General features: G+C 40.2%; 1 pseudogene; it reads right to left on the bottom strand.

Moving 5' to 3' along the window:
* Nucleotides 1–13,383: 13,383 nt before the first annotated feature.
* LOC142842561 (large ribosomal subunit protein uL22-like) lies at nt 13,384–13,973 on the bottom strand (annotated as a pseudogene).
* Nucleotides 13,974–14,230: the final 257 nt, after the last annotated feature.

Raw genomic sequence — 14,230 nt, 5'->3', positions numbered from 1 at the left:
ACTCCTCTGCAAAAATGGATCCTACACTTTGACATAAATGTAAAACTATAAAACATTAATGAATTTGAGCCTCTTCCTCCTCAACTGTCAGAAGAAGGAAGTTAGGGAACATTTGCACATCTGTTCTTCCACCATCAACCAGTCAGGACTTATCTTAAAGAAGACACTCACATGTGCTTCTTAGCTGTGATGATCATTTCAATTGTCACTTGACAAAACTTGTCTAGGTCAGTTTGACTTATGGGCAAGTTTGTGGGTGATTATCTTGATTGTCTTCATTGACATGGGGAGAAAAGTAGCCTAAAAACAGGTGGATGGCACCATTCCCTGGTTTGAGGTCTTGGGATTTGTAAGAAGGGAAAACCAGCTAAGCATGCATGCATTTATTCTCTCTCTGCTCTTGACTGTGAACGTGATGTGACTGGTGGCTTCAAGTTCCTGCTGCCTGGACTTCCCTGTAATGATGGAACTATAACCTGGAGCTGTAAGCAAAAATTAACATCTCCTCTCCTAAGTTGCCTTTTGCCCTGCTGCTTTATCATAGCAACAGAAAGAAAAGGAAAACACAAGCTGTAAATCAACTAAGTCCAAGTGAGATCCTAGCAGCTTCCTTGGTGACAGAAGTAAAAAATAAAATGAAATAAAGCAAATTTATATTCAAATTATATCTTGAATCAAGAATTTGTCTCTTCTGCAGTCCTCATCTACGGTTTTCCACAGAGCTCTGATATAACCTCTTTCTCTTCAACACAGTAAGCTTTCTCGTCTCCATTAGATGTGCTCTGTGCCGCACAGATACAGTTGTGAATTCATTCTTTCATTTCTTCAGAGGATCACAATTCTGTTTTACCTTTTTGTCGAATGTCTAAAAACCTACAACTATTTTTCTAGATACATAGCTGGTAGAGCTATAGACCTGACTTTCTGCTTGTTTCACATGGGAAGCCCCTGTGACTGGATCCTGCATGGAAGCAGAAGGGACACACTTATTCTAAAAAACTTGAATGCGTTCAACTTCATTGTATGTATTTTAGTGCAACAGTGAAATATAGGAATAGCAAGAGGAGTTGTGTTTGAAAGTGGAAAGTATTGAATAGCGCAAACCCTCTCTGCAAACATCTCAGCAGCAAGCAAAGCCGTGAATGGCTGTGCTTAGACGATTTGGGGTAGTTTAAGGAAATTAGAGATTCCGTAGTTTTGTAGTTTTGTCTTTTACTTGAATCACATGATATTTTCAGACACTTGTTAGGGAAAGTACTTTCTGAATGAGGAGGAACAGCTAAGTCAGAGACTGACTAAAAGGGAGAAATCCTGCCCCCTCTGTCGCTTCCTAGAAGGACAAATGGATTTCTAGAAAGGCACTTTTGTTCCATCTTCATGGAATCAATTAACAGTTCTACCATAATAAAATAAAAGTTATTAACATAATAGTGCTATTCCCTGTCTGGTTTCCAGTAGGCTCCTATTAAAATTGTGTTCTAAAAGGATTGCATAATTTCTGCCTCGCTTAACAGGCTGGCAATATCACACTTGTGAATTACCCAAATTTAGACCCTAAAGACTTAAGTGCTTACATGTTCCCAAAGAGAGTCATAAAGTTACCAGCATTTGGGCAGTGTAATTCATCCTCCTTACTCAACTCGTGGTGATTGATTTGCTGTCTGTCTCTGGTTCATCGCTGTATTTGCCCAAAGGTCAACACTGCTTTCGGAGGTGCTCAGCTATTTAAGCCCATTCACCACAAAGTGCCATAACTCATGTCATGACAGTAACTACTACAAGACAGCACTTAGCCCAATGGCCCTTTTCCTGCTGTTTTTAGTATGGCCTTAGACAGGCTATAATACTTCATTTTCTCCAGTAAATTCTTACATACACAAAGTGCCCAGCAACGCTCATCCATTTCCATCTGCTACCAATAAGAATATAAACACAGATGAAATTGGAAACACTAATAGGGTGTACAAGTAAATATTATTCATGCTTCAATAAATTGCTGAAGTCATTAACAAAGAAACAAACTACGATCTACAACACGGTTCATTTTAGGTGATGAATTGAAACCAGCCACTACTATTCCTCAAGCTAATGATAGTCCTTTTAACTTTGCATAAATTATTACTGCAGCAAATTATTTCTTCAAAGTCAGAGCCATTATAATTTGCAACCCAAGAGAGATTCTCTGTATAATCTATTAGTGGTAATCTTTTCATAAGAGTGTTAAAATCCTTCAAGACATTGCCTTTGAATATATAAAAAGAAAATTCATTAAAAGGCATGATAATAATCCATCTACTAAATTACAATAGAGACATTATACATTTCAACTTCCAATCATTTGAATGCACTTGAAGTAAAATAACAATGATGGAATAACCTTTTGCCTATGCTGTATAAAGTAATAGTTCCCTGTCTCATTAAATAGGTGAGCCCATCAGAGACTTCACTTTTGACCTATGGCAAACTGTCATACTCTAAAATGACTAGATTCACACATCAGACATCCCCTCCTTTGATTAATTGAACATTTTCTTACTAAACCAAGAAAGATGTCATGCACACAACTGGAGTTCTTAAGTGAATGTCATATGAGAAAGGAATGGAGTAAGAAACACAGCACACTTTTCACAGCCAGTGGGGCAATATTACCTAATTTTCAAGGCAAACATTAAAGATTTGAATATATATGCATATAGTTATATATAGTGTATAATTATATAGATTGTTAATATATATACAAATACACACACACACACATATATATATATATTTGTAACCCAAGAAGCAAATTATCTCATATGTATAGGTGTGTGGGTAGGAGTAGTTTCCTATTCATTTAGTTTCTCTTTTGAACTCAGATGCTGTGGAATTTAGTTCTAGAGGGATGACGGGCATTGCATTGCTGTCTTGAAATCAGAGCAGTTGTGATTACTTGGACATGACAGTCAGTTACAAGAATAGGCCTACTTTCATTTCGTCATCGAAAAGAGGATGTACTTAAGGAAGAGTACATCATCCCTCACTGAGGATATAAAAGCAGTGATCCATTGCTGGGGAAGGTATTGTTCTTGGGTGGCACCATTAGTTACCCATATTGCTGTAAATAACTCCTTAACTATGTTTCTGTAAGTAACTCCCATATACTCATTGCTTAATCAAATAATCACAGATGGAAATGCTACTGGATTGGCATTACTACCACCATGTCATTGCAAGGCTCTCTTAACAGTCTGAAGCAGCTGTTTCTAGGTGGAGCATCAACTGGTAAGACTAGCGACGCCGTGGTCATAGTCTCCTCCCAACCCTATCACTGCCAAATGAATCTCTTCTCTGATACCATGCTGTTTAGAATTTCACGCTGATAGATCAGGTGCTGTGTAAATCCTGAGAACATGGTGATGTGTACACCTCTGTGGATACAAAAGACAGAAGAATACCAAAAATAGATGTCTACCCTTGAGTGGGGAAACCATTGACAAACAGTGGCTCTTCCAGAATGTATTATTTCCAATATGTTTGACTTGCCACCAAGCGCTTATTTGGTCTTTAGAGCAATTGTGCTGTTTCAGAGGTCTAGCATTTCTCCTACAAGTTGGATGGTCAGAGGTAACAGATACTTTGATCTTGGTAAATGAATAGTCACTGTGCACACACGAATACACACACACACATACACACACACACACACACACACACACACACACACACCTTTTATCCCTGTCACCATAACTAGTCTCTTCATGTCATTCATTAGTTCCTGATCACGAAGACTAGATAATACCAACATCCAATCATTTTGTCCAGTTGACTGCCTAGGGCCTCTTTCATCATGTACTCTTTCAGGAGTATACTAAATCTTCTCTCCTTGCTGACTTTCAGTAGCTTTCATGATCCTTCTTCTACCCTTATTCTTTTCCCCTCACTCAGATCATTAGCTTCCACTAGGTGCCAAAGACTCTCATTGGCAGCAAGTCCGTTTCATTGCCTAAGATCCTTTCCAGTGTGTTAATAATCCTTTGCCCAAGAAATCGCCCAAAATTCAATACATTTTTGCTCATATACATCCTACACTCTCATTCCCGGGTCTGTCAATCAAGTGTCCTCAAAAATCTAAATCCTCATGGAGTAACCTAGTTCCTCCCAACACATGAAAGTTCTTTCTTGTCCTCTTATCAAGCTGCTCACTAAGGATATTTTAGCTCGTAGCCCCAGTGATCATCTGAGTGATCATGAAAGGGATTGGAAACATTCCTAAGGTGACACTCAACCTGTGGAAGAGAGCTTCCACCAGGGTGGTCCACCATAAGAAGGCTCTATCCTTCATTGTTGAGGAAGGATCTATCACTGTAGGTTCTGAGGCTGTAGGAAATCTATAGTGCCAGCACTCCTCAAGGATGTCTTCCTGGAAGTCTCCATCCCAGGTTGCTGGGTCCCAGGATGTGCCTTAGTTATTCAAATGTCTCCAGTGCTTTGTGACTTTAACTCCGAAACATTGCGTCTGTTTTTCGGCTGTATCCTTCCACTATAGAACATAAATGGTTACTTACAAGCTACCAAGAGCAGCTTCGGCCCTCACATTGAGTTCTTAACTATTTGTGTATCACCCCACTCCACCCCAGTGTTCCATTTTCCTTTTAGGACATCAATAGAATGTTAACCATCTTTGCTCCACCCGCTGGATGCCCATTTTCCCAAATCACCACGATTGAAATACTTAGTGACTGGACCTCCAACTGTACCTAACCCATCTTTTGTGGAACTCACAGGTCCTCACCATGCAGGCAGATAGCGAGCCAGTTCCCAAATCTTATCTCCCTGCCTGTCTCAGATCTCTCCCAGTATCTCTGTGCCTTCATCTGTCTTCTGTGAAGTATCAAGATAAGATTAGTTCTACAAGACTTTCATATTGTAATTGGAGCGGCGGGGCATGTCCCGCCACCCGGCTATCTGTATACATGAGCACATGAGCGGCGGAGCTGCGTCCCAGGCACCCGGCTGCCCAGATGGCTAGCTTATGCCCCGAAATAATTACACGGAAACTGTATTCTTTTAAATCCTGCCTGGCCCATTAGTTCCAGCCTCTTATTGGCTAGCTCTTACATATTGATCGAACCCATTTCTAATAATTTGTGTAGCCCACGAGGTGGCTTACCAGGGAAGATCTTAACCTGTATCTGTCTGGAGTGGGAGAATCATGGCGACTCACTGACTCAGCTTTCTTTCTCCCAGCATTCTGTTCTGTTTACTCCACCCACCAAAAGGTTGGCCTATCAAATGGGCCTAGGCAGTTTCTTTATTAATTAACCAATGACAGCAACAGATTAGAATGAAATCACTCCCACATCATTTCCCCTTTTTCTGTTTAAACAAAAAAGAAGGCTTTCATTTTAACATAGTAAAATTACATATAGCAAAACAGTTATCAAGCAAGAATTACAGTTACAATATTTATATCTATTTTATCTTTTATCATAACTAAGGAAAATTATAACTATCCATTTTTAACTCCATCAAAGACTCCAGAAGGATATAATATTACCTAAAAATGATGGAGGAGGGTCATCTTTCTATCTGTTGTTTCATTGGTTAAGTAATAAAGAAACTGCTTGGCCTCTGATAGGACAGAAAATTAGGTAGGCGGAGTAGACAAAACAGAATGCTGGGAGAAAGAAGCCGAGTCAGGAGTCGCCATGATTCTCCCACTCCAGACAGACGCAGGTTAAGATCTTCCCTGATAAGCCACCTCGTGGGCTACACAGAATATTAGAAATGGGTTAGATCAATATGTAAGAGCTACCCACTAAGAGGCTGAAACTAATGGGCCAGGCAGTGTTTAAAAGAATACAGTTTCCATGTAATTATTTCGGATAAAGCTACCCGTGCGGGAGGCCGGGTGACAGGAAGCAGCCCGCCGCTCACACTTCAACAGTTTCAGGGGAAGCAACTGTGAAAGACTAAGAGGCTGGCCTGGGATGAGGCATGAAGACCCTTAAGACTGTGAAAGAATAATAACTCACCCCATGGAAAAAGAGGGGAAGAAGGGAGTGAGCAGAAAATCTCTAAACTACAACACAGTTAAGAGAAAGTTTTGGCCACACCAATGGAAACTTACACAGCAAAGGCTACTTGTTGATACTAGGGTAAGAATGGACCCTAACACTCCTACCAAACTCAGTCAATGTCTGGAAACAGCACAGGGGCATGTACAGTTGGAGCATATAGAAGAACAGTTACTGGTGACAGCAATCACTGCTTCCTATGGAAGGTTTTCCTCAAAAGAAGCCCAAGCAATGCCTCCCCATATCTGAACACATTAAAATGAAAGACTGCCCTAAATCCGTCCTATGGGGAGTCTGGGAATAAATTAATAATGGACATACAGAAAAAGTAATAAGTTGCACAAGAAAAATTTTAATTAACTGCAGCTCAGTGCTGGATTTATTTGAATAATCATAATAAACATGGAATTTAGCCAAGAAAAGGTACTAAAATGATGTAATCAAAACCTACATGAGAAGAAAGGAAAGAGAAATATGGGGACAGAGAAATATAGGGTAACGGAGAGTGAAATTGGTACATTCACCACAAGAAGTCCTCACGTAGTTTCTAGATAGGAAAAAATGAAAAAAAGTGGTGGTATAAGCAGACTAGTTTAAAAAATCACAGCAAATAGCACACTTAATGCAGTGGCTGAAGTGCTGCTTAAAGCAGGGATCTTTGGTGCTGACACACCAGCAGAGCAGTGTTGCTTTAAACCATGCAGAGCTCGTGGACTGCTTTTTAAAATTCTGCCAGTGTAGCTCTAAATAAGGTATTAACTGAAAAATTAAATAAACACTGTCTAATACCTAATCATAAAACCAAGGGAATGATACTAATATCATACAATTTTCAGTTACTCTGTCTGCTAACGAGACGCATGTTATACTTATGTAGTCTATTGTGTTTGTAGCCGGTAAAGAACATGTTTTTATCCTCATTTTAGGCTTCCATGCAAGTATCTCAATGTGCAAAATTAAAACTATCATCTACTGTGTCATTAAAAGATTAGAGAAGGAGTGTTTTCGAGGCAGGCGGTGGGGAGTTTTATGGGGCTTTTAGGTTGTTTTCTGATAATACCCACTTGGCTCAAGTTCACATGTCAGGTGTTATCAGCTGCCCATGTGCGTCACCGAGGGAGCTTTGTGGTATTATCTGCAGCCAAAGGAAACACAGAGGAGATCATCACAGCGGCTCCACGCAGTTTAATCAGTTAAAGAAGAAGAAAATGCCTCCCACTGGTATTTTCTCACAGACCCTTGACAGCAAGCGGATTTCACCATCAGAACAGCAGAATGCAAAACAAAAAAATTGCTATAGATTCTGATAGTTTTAAATACAGTCTTAAAAACAGAGTTTGTATCAAAGCCTTCTCTTGAAAACTGCCCGATTCTAAAGTATGCACTGATCTTTGCCATGAGGTTGAATTTTACACGGACACATTCCCACCATCTTTCCCTATTTGTCTCATAGATTGTTCATGGAAAGACTCACTTTTCTGTGTGTATGATCAAACACACAAACACAAGCACACACACGTGCATGCACACACACACACACACACACATCCCACCACCACCATCACTGCCTCCGCCACCATCAAATGGTAATATGTAACATAATGAATTGCTCCATAGTACAGGATGCTACAGTGGGGTCAACTTCTTTTCTTATATCCAATTATTCCTGGATCCGAATCTTCCCCCATGTATGCATAAAAGCATCTGATCGGCGCTTACTACCTCTCCTATGACTCTTACCCCCTTTAAAGCCCTGTACAGAGAAAATTAAGAGGATCCAGACTTTTATTCCATTATGGCTGTCCTACAACTGTACCTCCTTTGAGCCACACTTATCCGCCCCTGACATTGAGAGATGCTGGTGGAAACAGCTTTTAGAGATTATAGAGGTGTCCTTCTGTCTCTGGTGCCCTCGACAGGACAAATATGACCACAATTACTAGAAGCCAGAAGGTGAGCCACAGGTTTCAGCTTCTCCAATTCGAACTTCATCTCGATCCTCCATGGGAGAGAAGTCAGCTCCTGTTTATTTTTTTCCTTTCTTTTTCAATAAAAAGAGAGGGTGAGAGGTGGCGAAACTGCTCCCCTAAAATGTCATTATCTCGCCTTGGCACATTTATTAAAATGCTTTTAGTTACTTGTCCAATTTCTCTTAAAGTAATGAAGAGTAGGTGCATAATGCTGATGCCCATGATGAAAATGATTATAGTAATCCCCCACTAGCCACGGGAACTGTGCTCTTGAGTCCTGGGATTGGCAGAGCCTCTGGTTGGCTGAACATTTTCACAGAAAATAAAAGGTTTGCAGAAAGGCATATGCAATGGCTAGACACACAGGAAACTCAAAAGCAGAGTAAATAAAAACCTGAAAGACGACGTGTCCAGTCTCAGCAAAGCATACCTGTCACTGAAAGATTGCTTTGGTAGGAAATCCCCTTCCAGAATGTTTACAGAGTCGCTCTTTCTGGTGTACCATCTGCTGAGACAAATCTACCTCGTGAGCTTGCCGAACTGGTGAGAAAGCCTGAGAACCATTTTCTTCTGCACCGCTTTGAAAACTAGTGTCCTGCGTCTGCATTCTTCTGTGTGCAGCCCCAGAGGCCCTGACTACCAAATCTTGCAAAAGACACTTGACTAATAACCATTAGGATTATGACATGTCTGTATAGTAATTATGGTAGCAAGTCAAGGTAAGCATTCATGTTGAGGCTTTAAAGTAAGTTAATGTCCTTATAATCTAATATTTAATTATAATGTATGTGTTAGTTGCTCCATAGTGCTTGATGTATCAGAAATCTCAAGTCTTCTTTTTATGAATCAAACAATATGTCATACTAAACTTTCATTAAGGATGGCAATAATTCAGTGCCTGTTTGGTTAAAAAATAGCCACATCAGGCCATTCACAACCCCTTGTATCTCCAGCTCCAGGGGATCTGATGCCTTTTCTGACTGAACAGGTACTTATACTCCCATGTTCATATACTCACACACAGACATACACATATACATGTAATTAAAAATAAAATAAGTTTTTAAAGAAAGTATTAAATACCCTAAGGCTGGTTTTTGTATACATTTTCTAAAAGAATAAAAAATTTAAGTCCACTTTTCCCTTGTAATAGTTAGATTCTCAAGTGACTGCATTGAGACATACCTGGGAAATTAGAACGGCATGCCACTATGTGTGTCTATGAGGTGTTTTATGAGGGCATTTGCACACTCCTGGGTGTGTTTATGAGAGTATTTACACACCTCTGGGTATGTGTGCTGGCTAGTCTTATTTCTCCTTGATAGACAAACTAGAGTCATCTGAAAGGAGGGAACTTGAGTTGAGAAAATGCTTCCATAAGATCTGGCTGAAAGGCATTTTCTTAACTAGTGATTGATGGTCCATCCCATTGAGAGTGATTCCATGCCTGGGTTGGTGGTCCTGGGTTCTCTAAAAAAGCAAGCCATGGAGAACAACTCAGTAAGCAGCACCCCTCCAAGGCTTCTGTATTAGTTCCTGCCTCCAGGTTCCTACACTGTTTAAGTTTCTGTCCTGACTTCCATCAATGAACAGTGGTGTGGAAGGGTAAGCCAAATAAATCCTTTCCTCCCCAATTGCTATTGGGTCATGGTGTTTCCTCACAGAAATAGAAACCCTAGAACAGGATGTCTATGGTGATATTTCCAGACGCAAGTAGATCTGATGACTTTGCTCTAATGAGTTAATCCCTGGATAGATTTACAATATGATATCTTCATTGAAAGATAGTGAAACGTAGGAGGTAGGACCTAGCTGGAATACACAGATCCCTATGCAAGTTCGGGGGTGCTTACAGGCTATTTCTGCCTGGCCCCTCCCCTCACCCACTTCTTCTCTCATTTCTTCTGCCATGATGTGACGAGCTTCTGTGCTATCCACAATTCTCCATCACAAGAAATGAGTGCCACGAACCGAGAAAAGTAACTAACAGCCCACTTCTCTAGAGCCGCACCAGATCCTGATGAAAATGGAGAAATTTGAGGAGTTAAATTTTTTTGCTGCCTAAGGCTCCTCAAAGCACCTGTTAAAATATTAAATTTTGGCTCCCATTCCTGGAGATTATGCCTCAACAGTTCTGGGGCAGAGCCCAGAAATTTGTATTTTGAATATTTCTAGAGCTTAATAAGCAATGTTGATGGCCAAACTTAGGAATAAAAATGAGAAATGAAACCAAACCTTGCAAATATGACAGATCTTATATTTTTTTAATCTTTCTATAAAATGTAAACCATAAAAATGGATATAGTTCCAAAGACTGGTTTGTCAAGAGATGGCTGTAATTTTATGAAACATACCATTTATTTCAAGTTCTCTAGTTTGTGACTGTGGTAGAACACATATAGCATAAGATTTGTCATTTAAATCACTCTAAAACATAAATTTTGCATCAAGCACATTTATACTTGTGGTCGTTTGAATGAGACTTGTCACCCTTCAGTTCTCAAGCTGTCTCCTCCAGTTTCTGCTGCCTGCTCAGTCATATCTTCATGAAGAAGCTATCTCTCAGGGACATTGCTTCATCAGGCATTCCCTCTCTTCCTGACACCTGTTTTAATACTTATTTTTAAAATTACGTTTATGGGGGTGTGTGCATGTGAAAGAAGGTGGGTACGTGCAGAGCCCAGTCGTTGGATCCCCCTGGAACTGGGGTTAAAGGTGGCTGTGAACAGCCCAACCTGGATGCTGGCAATCAAAGCTAGTGGTCCTCTGCGAGAGCAGTATGCACTCTTTACTACTAAGTTATCTCTGCAGATCCCTTCCCTGAATGGTCTACTGTTTAGAGGCCATAATAGCTTTCGTCTATCTTTAAAAGCAGAAACATTCAAACCTATGTGCCACTTCGTGTGCCGCCAGACCTTTTTGCTGAATGCGGCCGCTAGTGTGTACGAGCCCACATAGAAACTGTTTTTTCCTATAACTGATAATTCAGTTTTGTTTTATGTTTATGCTTTGTTTTATGTAGCAGAACCAGGAACCAAATACACAGTCCTGGGTTTTGACTTAAAGAAAACTATGGATCTTCTAGGCCATGCTAGTCAACTTTCTGTCATCACTCCAATTACTTTAGATGAGCAATTATAATGAGAAATGATTAATTTTGCTTCATAGTGCTGGAGGTTTCTGGACCTGACCAATTGGCACATTATTGTTTTGGGTTCTTTGGTGAGGCGCAGAGAGCATCATGGTCAGAAGCAGGGAGTATCAGGGTGAGGAGCAGAGAGATCAGGGTGAGGAACAGAGACCATCGTGGTGGGGGGCAAAGAGCATTGTGATGGGGAGCAGAGGGCATCGCAGTGAGGAGCTGAGACGGCTACATAGATTGCAGCCAGGAAACAGAACACAGAAAGAGGATGGACTGAAGCCCCACAGTGCCCCCAGTGACACATCCTCAATGACCTAGAGCCCTGCCAACCCCCGCCTCCCGCCCTAAAGTTCTCAATACTTCCCAACAATGTTCTACTGGAAACCAAATCTCTAACCCGTGGCCTTTGGTGGCATTCCAGACCTAAACCATAACAAAGGCAAAGGTTACAAAACACACAGAGCTACAGTGTCTCCCTGGCTCCTGCATTATGTAGATGATAACGTAACTCAAGGGTCATTGCTTTTTGGGGGGATAGGGTGATTGCCCGCATACACATAGGCACATACGCACATACATACACACACACACACACACACACACATACACACACACACCCTTTTGGAGTAAGTCGGTTGCAATCCTTCCCTCATGCATGAACTACACTAAGCCCCTGGCTATGTTTTTCTGCTCTGTCTACTGCTGATCACAAAGCTTGTGAGTCATTGGCTCTAAGTCACCAGTGGCCAAATGACAAGAGACCACTGGACTGGAACTTATATAAAATACATACATAAAGAACTCAGCTGTAGTCTCCAAAGTTGGGCTTTAGATTTAAAATGTCGTTCCCTCACCAGGCTGTACTCTAAAATTGGTCACTGATTGTGACAACTCAGGTAGGTGACGGTTAGGCTTCACATGCACCTCTGCCTGACTCACGGAAAGGGAGTGTGCTCTGGGACAAAACTAATAAACGTTTTCTTGAAAGAGCAGGTGATAGCTATTGCTTTTTCAGACAAAGTTGTAGTAAAGGAATAGGAACTGATCACATCTTAAAATCAGAATCCAAAAATGTAGAAAAAGATCTTTTCTTTTAAAACATAAGCCTTTCTGTACCCCATCCCACAACCAACTGAAATATTCTTTTTCTTATTCTCTCCCTTCATGCTAAATTCCACCAGAAACTTCTTGGATGGCTGATTATATTCTGTCTAACTATAACAATATTTTAAATAGACCCAATCTGCCAAAATTATCATTTTAAAACCAAACAAAATAAAATAATTACTTATTTAATTTACTGAAACAGTTTCTTAAAATTCTACTTTAGTGGTGGTGAGTGTTCTACATTGCTCATTTAGTGGTGGTGAGTGTTCTACAATGCTCATCACTCTAAATGGATGTAATAATTTTAAAGTGGTTTTTCTATCTGTATCAAGAACTATAAAAACTGTTATAAGTTTTAATTTGTTAACCATATTTCTTAAATATATCACCCAATATGGTTAAAAAGTAGATATAATGCATGTATATGGTAATGGTGCTTTAATAGGAAATGAAAAAAAAATACAAGAAACCAGAAAAGTTTAAGCAGGTTACAATATACCTTTAAGCTATTTTCATTATCTTTACCACTGCAAATATGTTTATGAAAATGTAGCTAATTTAAAAATGTACTCAGCACACTACTGAATAGGCTACTGAGTACAGATAATACAACTCTACAAAACCTTGCACATGGGGCAAGAGGGGTGGTTCAGTGACTAAGTACATTGACTGCTCTTGTAGAGGACCCAAGTTCAGATCCCAGCACCCACACAGTGGCTCACAGCTATTTGTAACTCAGTTGCAGGATACATATCACATTCGTCTGGCCTCTATGGGATTCTGCATGCACATAGTATACAGAAACCCACAATGGAGCACATACATACACATAAGTTAGAAATTAAAAAAAAGACGAAAATTGGAAGGATAATAGCAAGTAAGAGCAATGGCTTGCTGAAATGAAAATGCAAGCAATAGTTTACCAGAGTGATGGTATTGTGTTCTTCCCTACATTCCAATACTTCATAACATGTACCCATTATTTTATAATTAAAGGATGTCTAACCTTCTTAAATGCTTATCATCATACAGCCATATAAAATCATTGTTAAAATGACTCTGCAGTTATAATGAATACACATCTTTTTTTTAACTTTTATCTGCATTTATTTCATGTTGAATTTATTCACGTGCCATAAGTTTTTGTTTCTTCTGGGATATCTTTTTCTTCTGTGCAACCTCCTCTTCTGGCTTTGGAACAATCTGTTCCTTTTCAGTGAGGATCATCTCGATGTGGCAAGGGGAGCTCATGTATGGGTTAATCTGGCCATGAGCTCTGTAAGTTCATCGGCGCATCTTAGGTGCTTTGTTCACCTGGATGTGCTCAATGACCAGAGAGTCCACATATAAACCCTTCAGCTCAGCATTGCTCTCTGCATTTTTCAGCATGTGCAGCAAAAATTCTGCACTCTTTTTTGGCCACCGACCCTGTGTCCAGCCCCACTGTTTGGCCTGGGCGCACCTACCGACTCCACCATTGTACCGTCGGAATGGCACACACTGCTTCTTCAAAGTGACATCTTTCAGATAGTTGGTGGCTTTTTGGATATGCATACCCTTGATGGCCTGGGCCGTTTCACGGGTGTTCTTAAAGTGAACCCGAAGGTTTGATCCTCTCGATTTGCATGATTTTGTGGGGTTTTCTGGGTCAAGAGAGTAGCGAACCATCTTCACGGGTCACCTCTGGCCGCTTACAGGAAGCGAATACACATCTTTTAATAGAGTGTCTCCAGTATATTTCAGTTTCTTTTAAATGAATATAATTTTTTCTCATTTAGAACTTAATCTAGGAAGACTTCTAATGCTCCAAAAACCTAATACACTTATATTGATTAATCTAGAAAGAGCTCTTTTATAGTCTATTGCCCAAGTCAATGTCTCGAGTGTGTGAAAATACAGTGGGTTTTCAAGCTCATTCAATCCCTAACCATTCACTCTGATGGAGGTTGGAA

Source organism: Microtus pennsylvanicus, chromosome 1 (assembly GCF_037038515.1).
Source record: "Microtus pennsylvanicus isolate mMicPen1 chromosome 1, mMicPen1.hap1, whole genome shotgun sequence".
NCBI lineage: Eukaryota > Metazoa > Chordata > Mammalia > Rodentia > Cricetidae > Microtus > Microtus pennsylvanicus.
The sequence above is the reverse complement of the archived record's forward strand: the minus strand, read 5'-3'. Positions and strand labels throughout refer to the sequence as shown.